This window comes from Physella acuta, unplaced genomic scaffold (assembly GCF_028476545.2).
Source record: "Physella acuta isolate Inbredline_101_S28 unplaced genomic scaffold, ASM2847654v3 ptg001249l, whole genome shotgun sequence".
Taxonomy (NCBI): Eukaryota; Metazoa; Mollusca; class Gastropoda; family Physidae; genus Physella; species Physella acuta.
In genome coordinates, this window is record NW_026732765.1 from 32,451 (window position 1) to 53,939 (window position 21,489).

The 21,489-nt window shown below is 39.6% G+C and overlaps 37 non-coding genes across 37 annotated transcripts; 25 read left to right on the top strand and 12 right to left on the bottom strand.

The window, feature by feature from the left end:
• Positions 1 to 64: 64 nt before the first annotated feature.
• On the bottom strand, positions 65 to 137 carry Trnaf-gaa (transfer RNA phenylalanine (anticodon GAA)). Its single transcript has one exon. It is a non-coding gene; the product is annotated as a tRNA-Phe (tRNA).
• Positions 138 to 417: 280 nt separating this feature from the next.
• On the top strand, positions 418 to 499 carry Trnal-uag (transfer RNA leucine (anticodon UAG)). The gene has a single exon. It is a non-coding gene; the product is annotated as a tRNA-Leu (tRNA).
• A 450-nt stretch (positions 500 to 949) lies between these two features.
• On the top strand, positions 950 to 1,031 carry Trnal-aag (transfer RNA leucine (anticodon AAG)). Its single transcript has one exon. It is a non-coding gene; the product is annotated as a tRNA-Leu (tRNA).
• Positions 1,032 to 1,676: 645 nt separating this feature from the next.
• Positions 1,677 to 1,758, top strand: Trnal-uag (transfer RNA leucine (anticodon UAG)). Its single transcript has one exon. It is a non-coding gene; the product is annotated as a tRNA-Leu (tRNA).
• A 451-nt stretch (positions 1,759 to 2,209) lies between these two features.
• Positions 2,210 to 2,291, top strand: Trnal-aag (transfer RNA leucine (anticodon AAG)). Its single transcript has one exon. It is a non-coding gene; the product is annotated as a tRNA-Leu (tRNA).
• Positions 2,292 to 2,582: 291 nt separating this feature from the next.
• On the bottom strand, positions 2,583 to 2,655 carry Trnaf-gaa (transfer RNA phenylalanine (anticodon GAA)). The gene has a single exon. It is a non-coding gene; the product is annotated as a tRNA-Phe (tRNA).
• Positions 2,656 to 2,935: 280 nt separating this feature from the next.
• Positions 2,936 to 3,017, top strand: Trnal-uag (transfer RNA leucine (anticodon UAG)). Its single transcript has one exon. It is a non-coding gene; the product is annotated as a tRNA-Leu (tRNA).
• A 451-nt stretch (positions 3,018 to 3,468) lies between these two features.
• On the top strand, positions 3,469 to 3,550 carry Trnal-aag (transfer RNA leucine (anticodon AAG)). Its single transcript has one exon. It is a non-coding gene; the product is annotated as a tRNA-Leu (tRNA).
• Positions 3,551 to 3,841: 291 nt separating this feature from the next.
• On the bottom strand, positions 3,842 to 3,914 carry Trnaf-gaa (transfer RNA phenylalanine (anticodon GAA)). Its single transcript has one exon. It is a non-coding gene; the product is annotated as a tRNA-Phe (tRNA).
• A 280-nt stretch (positions 3,915 to 4,194) lies between these two features.
• On the top strand, positions 4,195 to 4,276 carry Trnal-uag (transfer RNA leucine (anticodon UAG)). The gene has a single exon. It is a non-coding gene; the product is annotated as a tRNA-Leu (tRNA).
• Positions 4,277 to 4,727: 451 nt separating this feature from the next.
• Trnal-aag (transfer RNA leucine (anticodon AAG)) lies at positions 4,728 to 4,809 on the top strand. Its single transcript has one exon. It is a non-coding gene; the product is annotated as a tRNA-Leu (tRNA).
• A 645-nt stretch (positions 4,810 to 5,454) lies between these two features.
• Positions 5,455 to 5,536, top strand: Trnal-uag (transfer RNA leucine (anticodon UAG)). The gene has a single exon. It is a non-coding gene; the product is annotated as a tRNA-Leu (tRNA).
• Positions 5,537 to 5,987: 451 nt separating this feature from the next.
• On the top strand, positions 5,988 to 6,069 carry Trnal-aag (transfer RNA leucine (anticodon AAG)). Its single transcript has one exon. It is a non-coding gene; the product is annotated as a tRNA-Leu (tRNA).
• Positions 6,070 to 6,360: 291 nt separating this feature from the next.
• Positions 6,361 to 6,433, bottom strand: Trnaf-gaa (transfer RNA phenylalanine (anticodon GAA)). The gene has a single exon. It is a non-coding gene; the product is annotated as a tRNA-Phe (tRNA).
• Positions 6,434 to 7,936: 1,503 nt separating this feature from the next.
• Positions 7,937 to 8,018, top strand: Trnal-uag (transfer RNA leucine (anticodon UAG)). Its single transcript has one exon. It is a non-coding gene; the product is annotated as a tRNA-Leu (tRNA).
• A 450-nt stretch (positions 8,019 to 8,468) lies between these two features.
• On the top strand, positions 8,469 to 8,550 carry Trnal-aag (transfer RNA leucine (anticodon AAG)). Its single transcript has one exon. It is a non-coding gene; the product is annotated as a tRNA-Leu (tRNA).
• A 646-nt stretch (positions 8,551 to 9,196) lies between these two features.
• Trnal-uag (transfer RNA leucine (anticodon UAG)) lies at positions 9,197 to 9,278 on the top strand. The gene has a single exon. It is a non-coding gene; the product is annotated as a tRNA-Leu (tRNA).
• Positions 9,279 to 10,065: 787 nt separating this feature from the next.
• Positions 10,066 to 10,138, bottom strand: Trnaf-gaa (transfer RNA phenylalanine (anticodon GAA)). Its single transcript has one exon. It is a non-coding gene; the product is annotated as a tRNA-Phe (tRNA).
• A 280-nt stretch (positions 10,139 to 10,418) lies between these two features.
• On the top strand, positions 10,419 to 10,500 carry Trnal-uag (transfer RNA leucine (anticodon UAG)). The gene has a single exon. It is a non-coding gene; the product is annotated as a tRNA-Leu (tRNA).
• A 451-nt stretch (positions 10,501 to 10,951) lies between these two features.
• Trnal-aag (transfer RNA leucine (anticodon AAG)) lies at positions 10,952 to 11,033 on the top strand. The gene has a single exon. It is a non-coding gene; the product is annotated as a tRNA-Leu (tRNA).
• Positions 11,034 to 11,324: 291 nt separating this feature from the next.
• Trnaf-gaa (transfer RNA phenylalanine (anticodon GAA)) lies at positions 11,325 to 11,397 on the bottom strand. Its single transcript has one exon. It is a non-coding gene; the product is annotated as a tRNA-Phe (tRNA).
• A 280-nt stretch (positions 11,398 to 11,677) lies between these two features.
• Trnal-uag (transfer RNA leucine (anticodon UAG)) lies at positions 11,678 to 11,759 on the top strand. The gene has a single exon. It is a non-coding gene; the product is annotated as a tRNA-Leu (tRNA).
• Positions 11,760 to 12,953: 1,194 nt separating this feature from the next.
• Positions 12,954 to 13,035, top strand: Trnal-aag (transfer RNA leucine (anticodon AAG)). The gene has a single exon. It is a non-coding gene; the product is annotated as a tRNA-Leu (tRNA).
• A 290-nt stretch (positions 13,036 to 13,325) lies between these two features.
• Positions 13,326 to 13,398, bottom strand: Trnaf-gaa (transfer RNA phenylalanine (anticodon GAA)). The gene has a single exon. It is a non-coding gene; the product is annotated as a tRNA-Phe (tRNA).
• An 813-nt stretch (positions 13,399 to 14,211) lies between these two features.
• Trnal-aag (transfer RNA leucine (anticodon AAG)) lies at positions 14,212 to 14,293 on the top strand. Its single transcript has one exon. It is a non-coding gene; the product is annotated as a tRNA-Leu (tRNA).
• Positions 14,294 to 14,584: 291 nt separating this feature from the next.
• On the bottom strand, positions 14,585 to 14,657 carry Trnaf-gaa (transfer RNA phenylalanine (anticodon GAA)). Its single transcript has one exon. It is a non-coding gene; the product is annotated as a tRNA-Phe (tRNA).
• A 1,556-nt stretch (positions 14,658 to 16,213) lies between these two features.
• Positions 16,214 to 16,295, top strand: Trnal-aag (transfer RNA leucine (anticodon AAG)). Its single transcript has one exon. It is a non-coding gene; the product is annotated as a tRNA-Leu (tRNA).
• A 290-nt stretch (positions 16,296 to 16,585) lies between these two features.
• On the bottom strand, positions 16,586 to 16,658 carry Trnaf-gaa (transfer RNA phenylalanine (anticodon GAA)). The gene has a single exon. It is a non-coding gene; the product is annotated as a tRNA-Phe (tRNA).
• Positions 16,659 to 17,471: 813 nt separating this feature from the next.
• Positions 17,472 to 17,553, top strand: Trnal-aag (transfer RNA leucine (anticodon AAG)). The gene has a single exon. It is a non-coding gene; the product is annotated as a tRNA-Leu (tRNA).
• Positions 17,554 to 17,844: 291 nt separating this feature from the next.
• Positions 17,845 to 17,917, bottom strand: Trnaf-gaa (transfer RNA phenylalanine (anticodon GAA)). The gene has a single exon. It is a non-coding gene; the product is annotated as a tRNA-Phe (tRNA).
• An 813-nt stretch (positions 17,918 to 18,730) lies between these two features.
• On the top strand, positions 18,731 to 18,812 carry Trnal-aag (transfer RNA leucine (anticodon AAG)). The gene has a single exon. It is a non-coding gene; the product is annotated as a tRNA-Leu (tRNA).
• Positions 18,813 to 19,103: 291 nt separating this feature from the next.
• On the bottom strand, positions 19,104 to 19,176 carry Trnaf-gaa (transfer RNA phenylalanine (anticodon GAA)). The gene has a single exon. It is a non-coding gene; the product is annotated as a tRNA-Phe (tRNA).
• A 280-nt stretch (positions 19,177 to 19,456) lies between these two features.
• Positions 19,457 to 19,538, top strand: Trnal-uag (transfer RNA leucine (anticodon UAG)). The gene has a single exon. It is a non-coding gene; the product is annotated as a tRNA-Leu (tRNA).
• A 451-nt stretch (positions 19,539 to 19,989) lies between these two features.
• Trnal-aag (transfer RNA leucine (anticodon AAG)) lies at positions 19,990 to 20,071 on the top strand. Its single transcript has one exon. It is a non-coding gene; the product is annotated as a tRNA-Leu (tRNA).
• Positions 20,072 to 20,361: 290 nt separating this feature from the next.
• Positions 20,362 to 20,434, bottom strand: Trnaf-gaa (transfer RNA phenylalanine (anticodon GAA)). Its single transcript has one exon. It is a non-coding gene; the product is annotated as a tRNA-Phe (tRNA).
• Positions 20,435 to 20,714: 280 nt separating this feature from the next.
• Positions 20,715 to 20,795, top strand: Trnal-uag (transfer RNA leucine (anticodon UAG)). The gene has a single exon. It is a non-coding gene; the product is annotated as a tRNA-Leu (tRNA).
• Positions 20,796 to 21,246: 451 nt separating this feature from the next.
• Positions 21,247 to 21,328, top strand: Trnal-aag (transfer RNA leucine (anticodon AAG)). Its single transcript has one exon. It is a non-coding gene; the product is annotated as a tRNA-Leu (tRNA).
• Positions 21,329 to 21,489: the final 161 nt, after the last annotated feature.

Here is a 21,489-nt window from a genome sequence, read left to right on the forward strand (position 1 = left end):
TGTTTCAAAAACATACGAACCAAGTTGAAAAACAAAATGAAAAAGAAATAGAAAAACTAAAGTTTGCCGAAACCCGGGATCGAACCAGGGACCTTTAGATCTTCAGTCTAACGCTCTCCCAACTGAGCTATTTCGGCACATGTGTAAAGAGGAGGCGTGTATGTCGCAACTGTAGGTCCGAAAGCAATACCTCAAATCTCTCGTCATTCAGAAAACAAAAGTCAGCAGTCTATAGCGTATTATGATAAAGATGGGTGTCTGTAAACATCAAATCGAAACTGAATTGTTACCCACTTTACGCGTCTTTGAAAACGGATTTTTTATCCTCTGATCCAGCAGCACAAGTGTTTCGACATATGGAACAAACACAATTAAGTGATGAGAAAGGGTCAAACTGCTGACTACTGCTTGGAACGGGGTAGCGTGGCCGAGCGGTCTAAGGCGCTGGTTTTAGGCACCAGTCTCTTCGGAGGCGTGGGTTCGAATCCCACCGCTGCCATTTGTTTTAACTTCTAAGTGATTTACCTTGAAAGCAGCAGTTCAATCTAGCTATCCTTTTAAATCTCTCGTCATTTCAATGTTTCGTTTGAAAGGATCAACACTCAGGCGAGATCTCAATCAGAATGTGCTGAAAATTAGAAATGATGAAAATAAAAATCAAACTCATGTATAGCTTTTCAAATCCTACATTGCCACACAGATCTTGATTCCTTCACCATTGCTACACCAGTTGTCAATATTTTTTTATTAAAGCAAGATGGTTAGTTTTAAAAAGCAACCTCATGTCTTTCTAGCAAATACGATCTTGCCTGTATGGCCCTCATGTCTCGTATCTGGGGTCGCATCAGTCGATTACGATAGAGCAGTTTTTAAATGGGCTAAATATCAGCAAAAGGAGTATCGGCCAAAACGAATAAATTTTTCGTTTTTACACCTCTTCTTACGTAACGGTAGCGTGGCCGAGCGGTCTAAGGCGCTGGTTTAAGGCACCAGTCTCCTCGGAGGCGTGGGTTCGAATCCCACCGCTGCCATTTTTTACACCTGTTTTTAAACTAGTTTTTTTTTAAACATACGCATACATTTCACGAGTTGTCATTTCAACTCATGTAAAAGTATACACAATTGTAAATTATCCATAAACTTTGTGAATAGTAGCAGTTAGTCGTGAGCGGGTTGCAGGTGCGGTTGGTAGATTATCGATGACTAAATTATTTGCAATTGCATTTTATGTTTTGTGATCAAGGATAAAAAAGTCTTTTGTTTCAAAAACATACGAACCAAGTTGAAAAACAAAATGAAAAAGAAATAGAAAAACTAAAGTTTGCCGAAACCCGGGTATCGAACCAGGGACCTTTAGATCTTCAGTCTAACGCTCTCCCAACTGAGCTATTTCGGCACATGTGTAAAGAGGAGGCGTGTATGTCGCAACTGTAGGTCCGAAAGCAATACCTCAAATCTCTCGTCATTCAGAAAACAAAAGTCAGCAGTCTATAGCGTATTATGATAAAGATGGGTGTCTGTAAACATCAAATCGAAACTGCATTGTTACCCACTTTACGCGTCTTTGAAAACGGATTTTTTATCCTCTGATCCAGCAGCACAAGTGTTTCGACATATGAAACAAACACAATTAAGTGATGAGAAAGGGTCAAACTGCTGACTACTGCTTGGAACGGGGTAGCGTGGCCGAGCGGTCTAAGGCGCTGGTTTTAGGCACCAGTCTCTTCGGAGGCGTGGGTTCGAATCCCACTGCTGCCATTTGTTTTAACTTCTAAGTGATTTACCTTGAAAGCAGCAGTTCAATCTAGCTATCCTTTTAAATCTCTCGTCATTTCAATGTTTCGTTTGAAAGGATCAACGCTCAGGCGAGATCTCAATCAGAATGTGCTGAAATTTAGAAATGATGAAAGTAAAAATCAAACTCATGTATAGCTTTTCAAATCCTACATTGCCACACAGATCTTGATTCCTTCACCATTGCTACACCAGTTGTCAATATTTTTTTCTTAAAGCAAGATGGTTAGTTTTAAAAAGCAACCTCATGTCTTTCTAGCAAAATACGATCTTGCCTGTATGGCCCTCATGTCTCGTATCTGGGGTCGCATCAGTCGATTATGATAGAGCAGTTTTTAAATGGGCTAAATATCAGCAAAAGGAGTATCGGCCAAAACGAATAAATTTTTCGTTTTTACACCTCTTCTTACGTAACGGTAGCGTGGCCGAGCGGTCTAAGGCGCTGGTTTAAGGCACCAGTCTCCTCGGAGGCGTGGGTTCGAATCCCACCGCTGCCATTTTTTACACCTGTTTTTAAACTAGTTTTTTTTTAAACATACGCATACATTTCACGACTTGTCATTTCAACTCATGTAAAAGTATACACAATTGTAAATTATCCATAAACTTTGTGAATAGTAGCAGTTAGTCGTGAGCGGGTTGCAGGTGTGGTTGGTAGATTATCGATGACTAAATTTTTTGCAATTGCATTTTATGTTTTGTGATCAAGGATAAAAAAGTCTTTTGTTTCAAAAACATACGAACCAAGTTGAAAAACAAAATGAAAAAGAAATAGAAAAACTAAAGTTTGCCGAAACCCGGGATCGAACCAGGGACCTTTAGATCTTCAGTCTAACGCTCTCCCAACTGAGCTATTTCGGCACATGTGTAAAGAGGAGGCGTGCATGTCGCAACTGTAGGTCCGAAAGCAATACCTCAAATCTCTCGTCATTCAGAAAACAAAAGTCAGCAGTCTATAGCGTATTATGATAAAGATGGGTGTCTGTAAACATCGAATCGAAACTGAATTGTTACCCACTTTACGCGTCTTTGAAAACGGATTTTTTATCCTCTGATCCAGCAGCACAAGTGTTTCGACATATGGAACAAACACAATTAAGTGATGAGAAAGGGTGAAACTGCTGACTACTGCTCGGAACGGGGTAGCGTGGCCGAGCGGTCTAAGGTGCTGGTTTTAGGCACCAGTCTCTTCGGAGGCGTGGGTTCGAATCCCACCGCTGCCATTTGTTTTAACTTCTAAGTGATTTACCTTGAAAGCAGCAGTTCAATCTAGCTATCCTTTTAAATCTCTCGTCATTTCAATGTTTCGTTTGAAAGGATCAACACTCAGGCGAGATCTCAATCAGAATGTGCTGAAAATTAGAAATGATGAAAATAAAAATCAAACTCATGTATAGCTTTTCAAATCCTACATTGCCACACAGATCTTGATTCCTTCACCATTGCTACAGCAGTTGTCAATATTTTTTTCTTAAAGCAAGATGGTTAGTTTTAAAAAGCAACCTCATGTCTTTCTAGCAAAATACGATCTTGCCTGTATGGCCCTCATGTCACGTATCTGGGGTCGCATCAGTCGATTATGATAGAGCAGTTTTTAAATGGGCTAAATATCAGCAAAAGGAGTATCGGCCAAAACGAATAAATTTTTCGTTTTTACACCTCTTCTTACGTAACGGTAGCGTGGCCGAGCGGTCTAAGGCGCTGGTTTAAGGCACCAGTCTCCTCGGAGGCGTGGGTTCAAATCCCACCGCTGCCATTTTTTACACCTGTTTTTAAACTAGTTTTTTTTTAAACATACGCATACATTTCACGACTTGTCATTTCAACTAATGTAAAAGTATACACAATTGTAAATTATCCATAAACTTTGTGAATAGTAGCAGTTAGTCGTGAGCGGGTTGCAGGTGTGGTTGGTAGATTATCGATGACTAAATTTTTTGCAATTGCATTTTATGTTTTGTGATCAAGGATAAAAAAGTCTTTTGTTTCAAAAACATACGAACCAAGTTGAAAAACAAAATGAAAAAGAAATAGAAAAACTAAAGTTTGCCGAAACCCGGGATCGAACCAGGGACCTTTAGATCTTCAGTCTAACGCTCTCCCAACTGAGCTATTTCGGCACATGTGTAAAGAGGAGGCGTGTATGTCGCAACTGTAGGTCCGAAAGCAATACCTCAAATCTCTCGTCATTCAGAAAACAAAAGTCAGCAGTCTATAGCGTATTATGATAAAGATGGGTGTCTGTAAACATCAAATCGAAACTGAATTGTTACCCACTTTACGCGTCTTTGAAAACGGATTTTTTATCCTCTGATCCAGCAGCACAAGTGTTTCGACATATGGAACAAACACAATTAAGTGATGAGAAAGGGTCAAACTGCTGACTACTGCTTGGAACGGGGTAGCGTGGCCGAGCGGTCTAAGGCGCTGGTTTTAGGCACCAGTCTCTTCGGAGGCGTCGGTTCGAATCCCACCGCTGCCATTTGTTTTAACTTCTAAGTGATTTACCTTGAAAGCAGCAGTTCAATCTAGCTATCTTTTTAAATCTCTCGTCATTTCAATGTTTCGTTTGAAAGGATCAACGCTCAGGCGAGATCTCAATCAGAATGTGCTGAAATTTAGAAATGATGAAAGTAAAAATCAAACTCATGTATAGCTTTTCAAATCCTACATTGCCACACAGATCTTGATTCCTTCACCATTGCTACACCAGTTGTCAATATTTTTTTCTTAAAGCAAGATGGTTAGTTTTAAAAAGCAACCTCATGTCTTTCTAGCAAAATACGATCTTGCCTGTATGGCCCTCATGTCTCGTATCTGGGGTCGCATCAGTCGATTATGATAGAGCAGTTTTTAAATGGGCTAAATATCAGCAAAAGGAGTATCGGCCAAAACGAATAAATTTTTCGTTTTTACACCTCTTCTTACGTAACGGTAGCGTGGCCGAGCGGTCTAAGGCGCTGGTTTAAGGCACCAGTCTCCTCGGAGGCGTGGGTTCGAATCCCACCGCTGCCATTTTTTACACCTGTTTTTAAACTAGTTTTTTTTTAAACATACGCATACATTTCACGAGTTGTCATTTCAACTCATGTAAAAGTATACACAATTGTAAATTATCCATAAACTTTGTGAATAGTAGCAGTTAGTCGTGAGCGGGTTGCAGGTGCGGTTGGTAGATTATCGATGACTAAATTATTTGCAATTGCATTTTATGTTTTGTGATCAAGGATAAAAAAGTCTTTTGTTTCAAAAACATACGAACCAAGTTGAAAAACAAAATGAAAAAGAAATAGAAAAACTAAAGTTTGCCGAAACCCGGGTATCGAACCAGGGACCTTTAGATCTTCAGTCTAACGCTCTCCCAACTGAGCTATTTCGGCACATGTGTAAAGAGGAGGCGTGTATGTCGCAACTGTAGGTCCGAAAGCAATACCTCAAATCTCTCGTCATTCAGAAAACAAAAGTCAGCAGTCTATAGCGTATTATGATAAAGATGGGTGTCTGTAAACATCAAATCGAAACTGCATTGTTACCCACTTTACGCGTCTTTGAAAACGGATTTTTTATCCTCTGATCCAGCAGCACAAGTGTTTCGACATATGAAACAAACACAATTAAGTGATGAGAAAGGGTCAAACTGCTGACTACTGCTTGGAACGGGGTAGCGTGGCCGAGCGGTCTAAGGCGCTGGTTTTAGGCACCAGTCTCTTCGGAGGCGTGGGTTCGAATCCCACTGCTGCCATTTGTTTTAACTTCTAAGTGATTTACCTTGAAAGCAGCAGTTCAATCTAGCTATCCTTTTAAATCTCTCGTCATTTCAATGTTTCGTTTGAAAGGATCAACGCTCAGGCGAGATCTCAATCAGAATGTGCTGAAATTTAGAAATGATGAAAGTAAAAATCAAACTCATGTATAGCTTTTCAAATCCTACATTGCCACACAGATCTTGATTCCTTCACCATTGCTACACCAGTTGTCAATATTTTTTTCTTAAAGCAAGATGGTTAGTTTTAAAAAGCAACCTCATGTCTTTCTAGCAAAATACGATCTTGCCTGTATGGCCCTCATGTCTCGTATCTGGGGTCGCATCAGTCGATTATGATAGAGCAGTTTTTAAATGGGCTAAATATCAGCAAAAGGAGTATCGGCCAAAACGAATAAATTTTTCGTTTTTACACCTCTTCTTACGTAACGGTAGCGTGGCCGAGCGGTCTAAGGCGCTGGTTTAAGGCACCAGTCTCCTCGGAGGCGTGGGTTCGAATCCCACCGCTGCCATTTTTTGCACCTGTTTTTAAACTAGTTTTTTTTTAAACATACGCATACATTTCACGAGTTGTCATTTCAACTCATGTAAAAGTATACACAATTGTAAATTATCCATAAACTTTGTGAATAGTAGCAGTTAGTCGTGAGCGGGTTGCAGGTGCGGTTGGTAGATTATCGATGACTAAATTATTTGCAATTGCATTTTATGTTTTGTGATCAAGGATAAAAAAGTCTTTTGTTTCAAAAACATACGAACCAAGTTGAAAAACAAAATGAAAAAGAAATAGAAAAACTAAAGTTTGCCGAAACCCGGGATCGAACCAGGGACCTTTAGATCTTCAGTCTAACGCTCTCCCAACTGAGCTATTTCGGCACATGTGTAAAGAGGAGGCGTGCATGTCGCAACTGTAGGTCCGAAAGCAATACCTCAAATCTCTCGTCATTCAGAAAACAAAAGTCAGCAGTCTATAGCGTATTATGATAAAGATGGGTGTCTGTAAACATCGAATCGAAACTGCATTGTTACCCACTTTACGCGTCTTTGAAAACGGATTTTTTATCCTCTGATCCAGCAGCACAAGTGTTTCGACATATGGAACAAACACAATTAAGTGATGAGAAAGGGTCAAACTGCTGACGACTGCTTGAAACGGGGTAGCTTTGCCGAGCGGTCTAAGGCGCTGGTTTTAGGCACCAGTCTCTTCGGAGGCGTGGGTTCGAATCCCACCGCTGCCATTTGTTTTAACTTCTTAGTGATTTACCTTGAAAGCAGCAGTTCAATCTAGCTATCCTTTTAAATCTGTCGTCATTTCAATGTTTCGTTTGAAAGGATCAACACTCAGGCGAGATCTCAATCAGAATGTGCTGAAAATTAGAAATGATGAAAATAAAAATCAAACTCATGTATAGCTTTTCAAATCCTACATTGCCACACAGATCTTGATTCCTTCACCATTGCTACACCAGTTGTCAATATTTTTTTCTTAAAGCAAGATGGTTAGTTTTAAAAAGCAACCTCATGTCTTTCTAGCAAAATACGATCTTGCCTGTATGGCCCTCATGTCTCGTATCTGGGGTCGCATCAGTCGATTATGATAGAGCAGTTTTTAATTGGGCTAAATATCGGCAAAAGGAGTATCGGCCAAAACGAATAATTTTTTTGTTTTTACACCTCTTCTTACGTAACGGTAGCGTGGCCGAGCGGTCTAAGGCGCTGGTTTAATTTTTGCCATTTTTTACACCTGTTTTTAAACTAGTTTTTTTTTTAAACATACGCATACATTTCACGACTTGTCATTTCAACTCATGTAAAAGTATACACAATTGTAAATTATCCATAAACTTTGTGAATAGTAGCAGTTAGTCGTGAGCGGGTTGCAGGTGCGGTTGGTAGATTATCGATGACTAAATTTTTTGCAATTGCATTTTATGTTTTGTGATCAAGGATAAAAAAGTCTTTTGTTTCAAAAACATACGAACCAAGTTGAAAAACAAAATGAAAAAGAAATAGAAAAACTAAAGTTTGCCGAAACCCTGGATCGAACCAGGGACCTTTAGATCTTCAGTCTAACGCTCTCCCAACTGAGCTATTTCGGCACATGTGTAAAGAGGAGGCGTGTATGTCGCAACTGTAGGTCCGAAAGCAATACCTCAAATCTCTCGTCATTCAGAAAACAAAAGTCAGCAGTCTATAGCGTATTATGATAAAGATGGGTGTCTGTAAACATCGAATCGAAACTGCATTGTTACCCACTTTACGCGTCTTTGAAAACGGATTTTTTATCCTCTGATCCAGCAGCACAAGTGTTTCGACATATGAAACAAACACAATTAAGTGATGAGAAAGGGTCAAACTGCTGACTACTGCTCGGAACGGGGTAGCGTGGCCGAGCGGTCTAAGGCGCTGGTTTTAGGCACCAGTCTCTTCGGAGGCGTGGGTTCGAATCCCACCGCTGCCATTTGTTTTAACTTCTAAGTGATTTACCTTGAAAGCAGCAGTTCAATCTAGCTATCCTTTTAAATCTCTCGTCATTTCAATGTTTCGTTTGAAAGGATCAACACTCAGGCGAGATCTCAATCAGAATGTGCTGAAAATTAGAAATGATGAAAATAAAAATCAAACTCATGTATAGCTTTTCAAATCCTACATTGCCACACAGATCTTGATTCCTTCACCATTGCTACACCAGTTGTCAATATTTTTTTATTAAAGCAAGATGGTTAGTTTTAAAAAGCAACCTCATGTCTTTCTAGCAAATACGATCTTGCCTGTATGGCCCTCATGTCTCGTATCTGGGGTCGCATCAGTCGATTACGATAGAGCAGTTTTTAAATGGGCTAAATATCAGCAAAAGGAGTATCGGCCAAAACGAATAAATTTTTCGTTTTTACACCTCTTCTTACGTAACGGTAGCGTGGCCGAGCGGTCTAAGGCGCTGGTTTAAGGCACCAGTCTCCTCGGAGGCGTGGGTTCGAATCCCACCGCTGCCATTTTTTACACCTGTTTTTAAACTAGTTTTTTTTTAAACATACGCATACATTTCACGAGTTGTCATTTCAACTCATGTAAAAGTATACACAATTGTAAATTATCCATAAACTTTGTGAATAGTAGCAGTTAGTCGTGAGCGGGTTGCAGGTGCGGTTGGTAGATTATCGATGACTAAATTATTTGCAATTGCATTTTATGTTTTGTGATCAAGGATAAAAAAGTCTTTTGTTTCAAAAACATACGAACCAAGTTGAAAAACAAAATGAAAAAGAAATAGAAAAACTAAAGTTTGCCGAAACCCGGGTATCGAACCAGGGACCTTTAGATCTTCAGTCTAACGCTCTCCCAACTGAGCTATTTCGGCACATGTGTAAAGAGGAGGCGTGTATGTCGCAACTGTAGGTCCGAAAGCAATACCTCAAATCTCTCGTCATTCAGAAAACAAAAGTCAGCAGTCTATAGCGTATTATGATAAAGATGGGTGTCTGTAAACATCAAATCGAAACTGCATTGTTACCCACTTTACGCGTCTTTGAAAACGGATTTTTTTATCCTCTGATCCAGCAGCACAAGTGTTTCGACATATGGAACAAACACAATTAAGTGATGAGAAAGGGTCAAACTGCTGACTACTGCTTGGAACGGGGTAGCGTGGCCGAGCGGTCTAAGGCGCTGGTTTTAGGCACCAGTCTCTTCGGAGGCGTGGGTTCGAATCCCACCGCTGCCATTTGTTTTAACTTCTAAGTGATTTACCTTGAAAGCAGCAGTTCAATCTAGCTATCCTTTTAAATCTCTCGTCATTTCAATGTTTCGTTTGAAAGGATCAACGCTCAGGCGAGATCTCAATCAGAATGTGCTGAAATTTAGAAATGATGAAAGTAAAAATCAAACTCATGTATAGCTTTTCAAATCCTACATTGCCACACAGATCTTGATTCCTTCACCATTGCTACACCAGTTGTCAATATTTTTTTCTTAAAGCAAGATGGTTAGTTTTAAAAAGCAACCTCATGTCTTTCTAGCAAAATACGATCTTGCCTGTATGGCCCTCATGTCTCGTATCTGGGGTCGCATCAGTCGATTATGATAGAGCAGTTTTTAATTGGGCTAAATATCGGCAAAAGGAGTATCGGCCAAAACGAATAAATTTTTTGTTTTTACACCTCATCTTACGTAACGGTAGCGTGGCCGAGCGGTCTAAGGCGCTGGTTTAATTTTTGCCATTTTTTACACCTGTTTTTAAACTAGTTTTTTTTTAAACATACGCATACATTTCACGACTTGTCATTTCAACTCATGTAAAAGTATACACAATTGTAAATTATCCATAAACTTTGTGAATAGTAGCAGTTAGTCGTGAGCGGGTTGCAGGTGTGGTTGGTAGATTATCGATGACTAAATTTTTTGCAATTGCATTTTATGTTTTGTGATCAAGGATAAAAAAGTCTTTTGTTTCAAAAACATACGAACCAAGTTGAAAAACAAAATGAAAAAGAAATAGAAAAACTAAAGTTTGCCGAAACCCGGGATCGAACCAGGGACCTTTAGATCTTCAGTCTAACGCTCTCCCAACTGAGCTATTTCGGCACATGTGTAAAGAGGAGGCGTGTATGTCGCAACTGTAGGTCCGAAAGCAATACCTCAAATCTCTCGTCATTCAGAAAACAAAAGTCAGCAGTCTATAGCGTATTATGATAAAGATGGGTGTCTGTAAACATCGAATCGAAACTGCATTGTTACCCACTTTACGCGTCTTTGAAAACGGATTTTTTATCCTCTGATCCAGCAGCACAAGTGTTTCGACATATGAAACAAACACAATTAAGTGATGAGAAAGGGTCAAACTGCTGACTACTGCTCGGAACGGGGTAGCGTGGCCGAGCGGTCTAAGGCGCTGGTTTTAGGCACCAGTCTCTTCGGAGGCGTGGGTTCGAATCCCACCGCTGCCATTTGTTTTAACTTCTAAGTGATTTACCTTGAAAGCAGCAGTTCAATCTAGCTATCCTTTTAAATCTCTCGTCATTTCAATGTTTCGTTTGAAAGGATCAACGCTCAGGCGAGATCTCAATCAGAATGTGCTGAAATTTAGAAATGATGAAAGTAAAAATCAAACTCATGTATAGCTTTTCAAATCCTACATTGCCACACAGATCTTGATTCCTTCACCATTGCTACACCAGTTGTCAATATTTTTTTCTTAAAGCAAGATGGTTAGTTTTAAAAAGCAACCTCATGTCTTTCTAGCAAAATACGATCTTGCCTGTATGGCCCTCATGTCTCGTATCTGGGGTCGCATCAGTCGATTATGATAGAGCAGTTTTTAAATGGGCTAAATATCAGCAAAAGGAGTATCGGCCAAAACGAATAAATTTTTCGTTTTTACACCTCTTCTTACGTAACGGTAGCGTGGCCGAGCGGTCTAAGGCGCTGGTTTAAGGCACCAGTCTCCTCGGAGGCGTGGGTTCGAATCCCACCACTGCCATTTTTTACACCTGTTTTTAAACTAGTTTTTTTTTAAACATACGCATACATTTCACGACTTGTCATTTCAACTCATGTAAAAGTATACACAATTGTAAATTATCCATAAACTTTGTGAATAGTAGCAGTTAGTCGTGAGCGGGTTGCAGGTGTGGTTGGTAGATTATCGATGACTAAATTTTTTGCAATTGCATTTTATGTTTTGTGATCAAGGATAAAAAAGTCTTTTGTTTCAAAAACATACGAACCAAGTTGAAAAACAAAATGAAAAAGAAATAGAAAAACTAAAGTTTGCCGAAACCCGGGATCGAACCAGGGACCTTTAGATCTTCAGTCTAACGCTCTCCCAACTGAGCTATTTCGGCACATGTGTAAAGAGGAGGCGTGTATGTCGCAACTGTAGGTCCGAAAGCAATACCTCAAATCTCTCGTCATTCAGAAAACAAAAGTCAGCAGTCTATAGCGTATTATGATAAAGATGGGTGTCTGTAAACATCGAATCGAAACTGCATTGTTACCCACTTTACGCGTCTTTGAAAACGGATTTTTTATCCTCTGATCCAGCAGCACAAGTGTTTCGACATATGAAACAAACACAATTAAGTGATGAGAAAGGGTCAAACTGCTGACTACTGCTCGGAACGGGGTAGCGTGGCCGAGCGGTCTAAGGCGCTGGTTTTAGGCACCAGTCTCTTCGGAGGCGTGGGTTCGAATCCCACCGCTGCCATTTGTTTTAACTTCTAAGTGATTTACCTTGAAAGCAGCAGTTCAATCTAGCTATCCTTTTTAACACGTTTTTATTAACTCAGCTTCGCGTGGATGTGTTTGTTGTTAAAATTGACATCGAAAATTAGCCCACTTCTGATTGCTCTATAGATCTGAAATTTGGCATGCAGGTTACTTTCGCCTAACAATTTCAGATGCAATCATAAAAACTAGCAATTAGAGACCGTAATTAGCTTAATTTAATTACGCCCAAAGGACCATAAAATTGAGGACATGATTTCTAAAGATACCGACAAGACTGGAGGCTTGTTGACACAGTTACTTCGGCCCCAATCGATGTGAGCGCGCTGGCCGTGATCGTATAGTGGTTAGTACTTCGCGTTGTAGCCGCGACAACCCAGGTTCGAATCCTGGTCGCTCAAGATTTTTTTTAGTCCGTGTATTTATAAACACTTAGTCAATTCATACTTAATCAAGTCATTAGATAAAGTAGAAAATAAACTATATAAAAAACTTTTTTAAAAAACACGTTTTTCATGTGTAGCAACGGACTAAAAAGGAGAAAATAAAATGCTTAAAAAAAACTTTTTAAAAAACCACGTTTTTCTTGTGGACTAAAAAGTAGAAAATAACTATTTACATACATTTGATGACAAAAAACGTGGGTCGGGCAGATGGGTCGAGAAATTTGATGGTGAACGTACCCACGTTTTTTGTCATCAAATGTATGTAAATAGTTATTTTCTACTTTTTAGTCCACAAGAAAAACGTGGTTTTTTAAAAAGTTTTTTTTAAGTATTTTATAAATCTCTCGTCATTTCAATGTTTCGTTTGAAAGGATCAACGCTCAGGCGAGATCTCAATCAGAATGTGCTGAAATTTAGAAATGATGAAAGTAAAAATCAAACTCATGTATAGCTTTTCAAATCCTACATTGCCACACAGATCTTGATTCCTTCACCATTGCTACACCAGTTGTCAATATTTTTTTCTTAAAGCAAGATGGTTAGTTTTAAAAAGCAACCTCATGTCTTTCTAGCAAAATACGATCTTGCCTGTATGGCCCTCATGTCTCGTATCTGGGGTCGCATCAGTCGATTATGATAGAGCAGTTTTTAAATGGGCTAAATATCAGCAAAAGGAGTATCGGCCAAAACGAATAAATTTTTCGTTTTTACACCTCTTCTTACGTAACGGTAGCGTGGCCGAGCGGTCTAAGGCGCTGGTTTAAGGCACCAGTCTCCTCGGAGGCGTGGGTTCGAATCCCACCGCTGCCATTTTTTACACCTGTTTTTAAACTAGTTTTTTTTTAAACATACGCATACATTTCACGACTTGTCATTTCAACTCATGTAAAAGTATACACAATTGTAAATTATCCATAAACTTTGTGAATAGTAGCAGTTAGTCGTGAGCGGGTTGCAGGTGTGGTTGGTAGATTATCGATGACTAAATTATTTGCAATTGCATTTTATGTTTTGTGATCAAGGATAAAAAAGTCTTTTGTTTCAAAAACATACGAACCAAGTTGAAAAACAAAATGAAAAAGAAATAAAAAACTAAAGTTTGCCGAAACCCGGGATCGAACCAGGGACCTTTAGATCTTCAGTCTAACGCTCTCCCAACTGAGCTATTTCGGCACATGTGTAAAGAGGAGGCGTGTATGTCGCAACTGTCGGTCCGAAAGCAATACCTCAAATCTCTCGTCATTCAGAAAACAAAAGTCAGCAGTCTATAGCGTATTATGATAAAGATGGGTGTCTGTAAACATCGAATCGAAACTGCATTGTTACCCACTTTACGCGTCTTTGAAAACGGATTTTTTATCCTCTGATCCAGCAGCACAAGTGTTTCGACATATGGAACAAACACAATTAAGTGATGAGAAAGGGTCAAACTGCTGACGACTGCTTGGAACGGGGTAGCTTTGCCGAGCGGTCTAAGGCGCTGGTTTTAGGCACCAGTCTCTTCGGAGGCGTGGGTTCGAATCCCACCGCTGCCATTTGTTTTAACTTCTAAGTGATTTACCTTGAAAGCAGCAGTTCAATCTAGCTATCCTTTTAAATCTCTCGTCATTTCAATGTTTCGTTTGAAAGGATCAACGCTCAGGCGAGATCTCAATCAGAATGTGCTGAAATTTAGAAATGATGAAAGTAAAAATCAAACTCATGTATAGCTTTTCAAATCCTACATTGCCACACAGATCTTGATTCCTTCACCATTGCTACACCAGTTGTCAATATTTTTTTCTTAAAGCAAGATGGTTAGTTTTAAAAAGCAACCTCATGTCTTTCTAGCAAAATACGATCTTGCCTGTATGGCCCTCATGTCTCGTATCTGGGGTCGCATCAGTCGATTATGATAGAGCAGTTTTTAAATGGGCTAAATATCAGCAAAAGGAGTATCGGCCAAAACGAATAAATTTTTCGTTTTTACACCTCTTCTTACGTAACGGTAGCGTGGCCGAGCGGTCTAAGGCGCTGGTTTAAGGCACCAGTCTCCTCGGAGGCGTGGGTTCGAATCCCACCACTGCCATTTTTTACACCTGTTTTTAAACTATTTTTTTTTTAAACATACGCATACATTTCACGACTTGTCATTTCAACTCATGTAAAAGTATACACAATTGTAAATTATCCATAAACTTTGTGAATAGTAGCAGTTAGTCGTGAGCGGGTTGCAGGTGCGGTTGGTAGATTATCGATGACTAAATTATTTGCAATTGCATTTTATGTTTTGTGATCAAGGATAAAAAAGTCTTTTGTTTCAAAACCATACGAACCAAGTTGAAAAACAAAATGAAAAAGAAATAGAAAAACTAAAGTTTGCCGAAACCCGGGATCGAACCAGGGACCTTTAGATCTTCAGTCTAACGCTCTCCCAACTGAGCTATTTCGGCACATGTGTAAAGAGGAGGCGTGCATGTCGCAACTGTAGGTCCGAAAGCAATACCTCAAATCTCTCGTCATTCAGAAAACAAAAGTCAGCAGTCCATAGCGTATTATGATAAAGATGGGTGTCTGTAAACATCGAATCGAAACTGCATTGTTACCCACTTTACGCGTCTTTGAAAACGGATTTTTTATCCTCTGATCCAGCAGCACAAGTGTTTCGACATATGGAACAAACACAATTAAGTGATGAGAAAGGGTCAAACTGCTGACGACTGCTTGAAACGGGGTAGCTTTGCCGAGCGGTCTAAGGCGCTGGTTTTAGGCACCAGTCTCTTCGGAGGCGTGGGTTCGAATCCCACCGCTGCCATTTGTTTTAACTTCTAAGTGATTTACCTTGAAAGCAGCAGTTCAATCTAGCTATCCTTTTTAACACGTTTTTATTAACTCAGCTTCGCGTGGATGTGTTTGTTGTTAAAATTGACATCGAAAATTAGCCCACTTCTGATTGCTCTATAGATCTGAAATTTGGCATGCAGGTTACTTTCGCCTAACAATTTCAGATGCAATCATAAAAACTAGCAATTAGAGACCGTAATTAGCTTAATTTAATTACGCCCAAAGGACCATAAAATTGAGGACATGATTTCTAAAGATACCGACAAGACTGGAGGCTTGTTGACACAGTTACTTCGGCCCCAATCGATGTGAGCGCGCTGGCCGTGATCGTATAGTGGTTAGTACTTCGCGTTGTAGCCGCGACAACCCAGGTTCGAATCCTGGTCGCTCAAGATTTTTTTTAGTCCGTGTATTTATAAACACTTAGTCAATTCATACTTAATCAAGTCATTAGATAAAGTAGAAAATAAACTATATAAAAAACTTTTTTAAAAAACACGTTTTTCATGTGTAGCAACGGACTAAAAAGGAGAAAATAAAATACTTAAAAAAAACTTTTTAAAAAACCATGTTTTTCTTGTGGACTAAAAAGTAGAAAATAACTATTTACATACATTTGATGACAAAAAACGTGGGTCGGGCAGATGGGTCGAGAAATTTGATGGTGAACGTACCCACGTTTTTTGTCATCAAATGTATGTAAATAGTTATTTTCTACTTTTTAGTCCACAAGAAAAACGTGGTTTTTTAAAAAGTTTTTTTTAAGTATTTTATAAATCTCTCGTCATTTCAATGTTTCGTTTGAAAGGATCAACGCTCAGGCGAGATCTCAATCAGAATGTGCTGAAATTTAGAAATGATGAAAGTAAAAATCAAACTCATGTATAGCTTTTCAAATCCTACATTGCCACACAGATCTTGATTCCTTCACCATTGCTACACCAGTTGTCAATATTTTTTTCTTAAAGCAAGATGGTTAGTTTTAAAAAGCAACCTCATGTCTTTCTAGCAAAATACGATCTTGCCTGTATGGCCCTCATGTCTCGTATCTGGGGTCGCATCAGTCGATTATGATAGAGCAGTTTTTAAATGGGCTAAATATCAGCAAAAGGAGTATCGGCCAAAACGAATAAATTTTTCGTTTTTACACCTCTTCTTACGTAACGGTAGCGTGGCCGAGCGGTCTAAGGCGCTGGTTTAAGGCACCAGTCTCCTCGGAGGCGTGGGTTCGAATCCCACCGCTGCCATTTTTTACACCTGTTTTTAAACTAGTTTTTTTTTAAACATACGCATACATTTCACGACTTGTCATTTCAACTCATGTAAAAGTATACACAATTGTAAATTATCCATAAACTTTGTGAATAGTAGCAGTTAGTCGTGAGCGGGTTGCAGGTGTGGTTGGTAGATTATCGATGACTAAATTATTTGCAATTGCATTTTATGTTTTGTGATCAAGGATAAAAAAGTCTTTTGTTTCAAAAACATACGAACCAAGTTGAAAAACAAAATGAAAAAGAAATAAAAAACTAAAGTTTGCCGAAACCCGGGATCGAACCAGGGACCTTTAGATCTTCAGTCTAACGCTCTCCCAACTGAGCTATTTCGGCACATGTGTAAAGAGGAGGCGTGTATGTCGCAACTGTCGGTCCGAAAGCAATACCTCAAATCTCTCGTCATTCAGAAAACAAAAGTCAGCAGTCTATAGCGTATTATGATAAAGATGGGTGTCTGTAAACATCGAATCGAAACTGCATTGTTACCCACTTTACGCGTCTTTGAAAACGGATTTTTTATCCTCTGATCCAGCAGCACAAGTGTTTCGACATATGGAACAAACACAATTAAGTGATGAGAAAGGGTCAAACTGCTGACGACTGCTTGGAACGGGGTAGCTTTGCCGAGCGGTCTAAGGCGCTGGTTTTAGGCACCAGTCTCTTCGGAGGCGTGGGTTCGAATCCCACCGCTGCCATTTGTTTTAACTTCTAAGTGATTTACCTTGAAAGCAGCAGTTCAATCTAGCTATCCTTTTAAATCTCTCGTCATTTCAATGTTTCGTTTGAAAGGATCAACGCTCAGGCGAGATCTCAATCAGAATGTGCTGAAATTTAGAAATGATGAAAGTAAAAATCAAACTCATGTATAGCTTTTCAAATCCTACATTGCCACACAGATCTTGATTCCTTCACCATTGCTACACCAGTTGTCAATATTTTTTTCTTAAAGCAAGATGGTTAGTTTTAAAAAGCAACCTCATGTCTTTCTAGCAAAATACGATCTTGCCTGTATGGCCCTCATGTCTCGTATCTGGGGTCGCATCAGTCGATTATGATAGAGCAGTTTTTAAATGGGCTAAATATCAGCAAAAGGAGTATCGGCCAAAACGAATAAATTTTTCGTTTTTACACCTCTTCTTACGTAACGGTAGCGTGGCCGAGCGGTCTAAGGCGCTGGTTTAAGGCACCAGTCTCCTCGGAGGCGTGGGTTCGAATCCCACCACTGCCATTTTTTACACCTGTTTTTAAACTAGTTTTTTTTTAAACATACGCATACATTTCACGACTTGTCATTTCAACTCATGTAAAAGTATACACAATTGTAAATTATCCATAAACTTTGTGAATAGTAGCAGTTAGTCGTGAGCGGGTTGCAGGTGCGGTTGGTAGATTATCGATGACTAAATTATTTGCAATTGCATTTTATGTTTTGTGATCAAGGATAAAAAAGTCTTTTGTTTCAAAACCATACGAACCAAGTTGAAAAACAAAATGAAAAAGAAATAGAAAAACTAAAGTTTGCCGAAACCCGGGATCGAACCAGGGACCTTTAGATCTTCAGTCTAACGCTCTCCCAACTGAGCTATTTCGGCACATGTGTAAAGAGGAGGCGTGCATGTCGCAACTGTAGGTCCGAAAGCAATACCTCAAATCTCTCGTCATTCAGAAAACAAAAGTCAGCAGTCCATAGCGTATTATGATAAAGATGGGTGTCTGTAAACATCGAATCGAAACTGCATTGTTACCCACTTTACGCGTCTTTGAAAACGGATTTTTTATCCTCTGATCCAGCAGCACAAGTGTTTCGACATATGGAACAAACACAATTAAGTGATGAGAAAGGGTCAAACTGCTGACGACTGCTTGAAACGGGGTAGCTTTGCCGAGCGGTCTAAGGCGCTGGTTTTAGGCACCAGTCTCTTCGGAGGCGTGGGTTCGAATCCCACCGCTGCCATTTGTTTTAACTTCTAAGTGATTTACCTTGAAAGCAGCAGTTCAATCTAGCTATCCTTTTAAATCTCTCGTCATTTCAATGTTTCGTTTGAAAGGATCAACACTCAGGCGAGATCTCAATCAGAATGTGCTGAAAATTAGAAATGATGAAAATAAAAATCAAACTCATGTATAGCTTTTCAAATCCTACATTGCCACACAGATCTTGATTCCTTCACCATTGCTACACCAGTTGTCAATATTTTTTTCTTAAAGCAAGATGGTTAGTTTTAAAAAGCAACCTCATGTCTTTCTAGCAAAATACGATCTTGCCTGTATGGCCCTCATGTCTCGTATCTGGGGTCGCATCAGTCGATTATGATAGAGCAGTTTTTAAATGGGCTAAATATCGGCAAAAGGAGTATCGGCCAAAACGAATAAATTTTTCGTTTTTACACCTCTTCTTACGTAACGGTAGCGTGGCCGAGCGGTCTAAGGCGCTGGTTTAAGGCACCAGTCTCCTCGGAGGCGTGGGTTCGAATCCCACCGCTGCCATTTTTTACACCTGTTTTTAAACTAGTTTTTTTTTAAACATACGCATACATTTCACGACTTGTCATTTCAACTCATGTAAAAGTATACACAATTGTAAATTATCCATAAACTTTGTGAATAGTAGCAGTTAGTCGTGAGCGGGTTGCAGGTGTGGTTGGTAGATTATCGATGACTAAATTATTTGCAATTGCATTTTATGTTTTGTGATCAAGGATAAAAAAGTCTTTTGTTTCAAAAACATACGAACCAAGTTGAAAAACAAAATGAAAAAGAAATAGAAAAACTAAAGTTTGCCGAAACCCGGGATCGAACCAGGGACCTTTAGATCTTCAGTCTAACGCTCTCCCAACTGAGCTATTTCGGCACATGTGTAAAGAGGAGGCGTGCATGTCGCAACTGTAGGTCCGAAAGCAATACCTCAAATCTCTCGTCATTCAGAAAACAAAAGTCAGCAGTCTATAGCGTATTATGATAAAGATGGGTGTCTGTAAACATCGAATCGAAACTGCATTGTTACCCACTTTACGCGTCTTTGAAAACGGATTTTTTATCCTCTGATCCAGCAGCACAAGTGTTTCGACATATGGAACAAACACAATTAAGTGATGAGAAAGGGTCAAACTGCTGACTACTGCTTGGAACGGGGTAGCGTGGCCGAGCGGTCTAAGGCGCTGGTTTTAGGCACCAGTCTCTTCGGAGGCGTGGGTTCGAATCCCACCGCTGCCATTTGTTTTAACTTCTAAGTGATTTACCTTGAAAGCAGCAGTTCAATCTAGCTATCCTTTTAAATCTCTCGTCATTTCAATGTTTCGTTTGAAAGGATCAACGCTCAGGCGAGATCTCAATCAGAATGTGCTGAAATTTAGAAATGATGAAAGTAAAAATCAAACTCATGTATAGCTTTTCAAATCCTACATTGCCACACAGATCTTGATTCCTTCACCATTGCTACACCAGTTGTCAATATTTTTTTCTTAAAGCAAGATGGTTAGTTTTAAAAAGCAACCTCATGTCTTTCTAGCAAAATACGATCTTGCCTGTATGGCCCTCATGTCTCGTATCTGGGGTCGCATCAGTCGATTATGATAGAGCAGTTTTTAATTGGGCTAAATATCGGCAAAAGGAGTATCGGCCAAAACGAATAAATTTTTCGTTTTTACACCTCATCTTACGTAATGGTAGCGTGGCCGAGCGGTCTAAGGCGCTGGTTTAAGGCACCAGTCTCCTCGGAGGCGTGGGTTCGAATCCCACCGCTGCCATTTTTTACACCTGTTTTAAACTAGTTTTTTTTTAAACATACGCATACATTTCACGACTTGTCATTTCAACTCATGTAAAAGTATACACAATTGTAAATTATCCATAAACTTTGTGAATAGTAGCAGTTAGTCGTGAGCGGGTTGCAGGTGCGGTTGGTAGATTATCGATGACTAAATTTTTTGCAATTGCATTTTATGTTTTGTGATCAAGGATAAAAAAGTCTTTTGTTTCAAAAACATACGAACCAAGTTGAAAAACAAAATGAAAAAGAAATAGAAAAACTAAAGTTTGCCGAAACCCGGGATCGAACCAGGGACCTTTAGATCTTCAGTCTAACGCTCTCCCAACTGAGCTATTTCGGCACATGTGTAAAGAGGAGGCGTGTATGTCGCAACTGTCGGTCCGAAAGCAATACCTCAAATCTCTCGTCATTCAGAAAACAAAAGTCAGCAGTCTATAGCGTATTATGATAAAGATGGGTGTCTGTAAACATCGAATCGAAACTGCATTGTTACCCACTTTACGCGTCTTTGAAAACGGATTTTTTATCCTCTGATCCAGCAGCACAAGTGTTTCGTTATATGGAACAAACACAATTAAGTGATGAGAAAGGGTCAAACTGCTGACTACTGCTTGGAACGGGGTAGCGTGGCCGAGCGGTCTAAGGCGCTGGTTTTAGGCACCAGTCTCTTCGGAGGCGTGGGTTCGAATCCACCGCTGCCATTTGTTTTAACTTCTAAGTGATTTACCTTGAAAGCAGCAGTTCAATCTAGCTATCCTTTTAAATCTCTCGTCATTTCAATGTTTCGTTTGAAAGGATCAACACTCAGGCGAGATCTCAATCAGAATGTGCTGAAAATTAGAAATGATGAAAATAAAAATCAAACTCATGTATAGCTTTTCAAATCCTACATTGCCACACAGATCTTGATTCCTTCACCATTGCTACACCAGTTGTCAATATTTTTTTCTTAAAGCAAGATGGTTAGTTTTAAAAAGCAACCTCATGTCTTTCTAGCAAAATACGATCTTGCCTGTATGGCCCTCATGTCTCGTATCTGGGGTCGCATCAGTCGATTATGATAGAGCAGTTTTTAAATGGGCTTAATATCGGCAAAAGGAGTATCGGCCAAAACGAATAAATTTTTCGTTTTTACACCTCTTCTTACGTAACGGTAGCGTGGCCGAGCGGTCTAAGGCGCTGGTTTAAGGCACCAGTCTCCTCGGAGGCGTGGGTTCGAATCCCACCGCTGCCATTTTTTACACCTGTTTTTAAACTAGTTTTTTTTTAAACATACGCATACATTTCACGACTTGTCATTTCAACTCATGTAAAAGTATTCACAATTGTAAATTATCCATAAACTTTGTGAATAGTAGCAGTTAGTCGTGAGCGGGTTGCAGGTGTGGTTGGTAG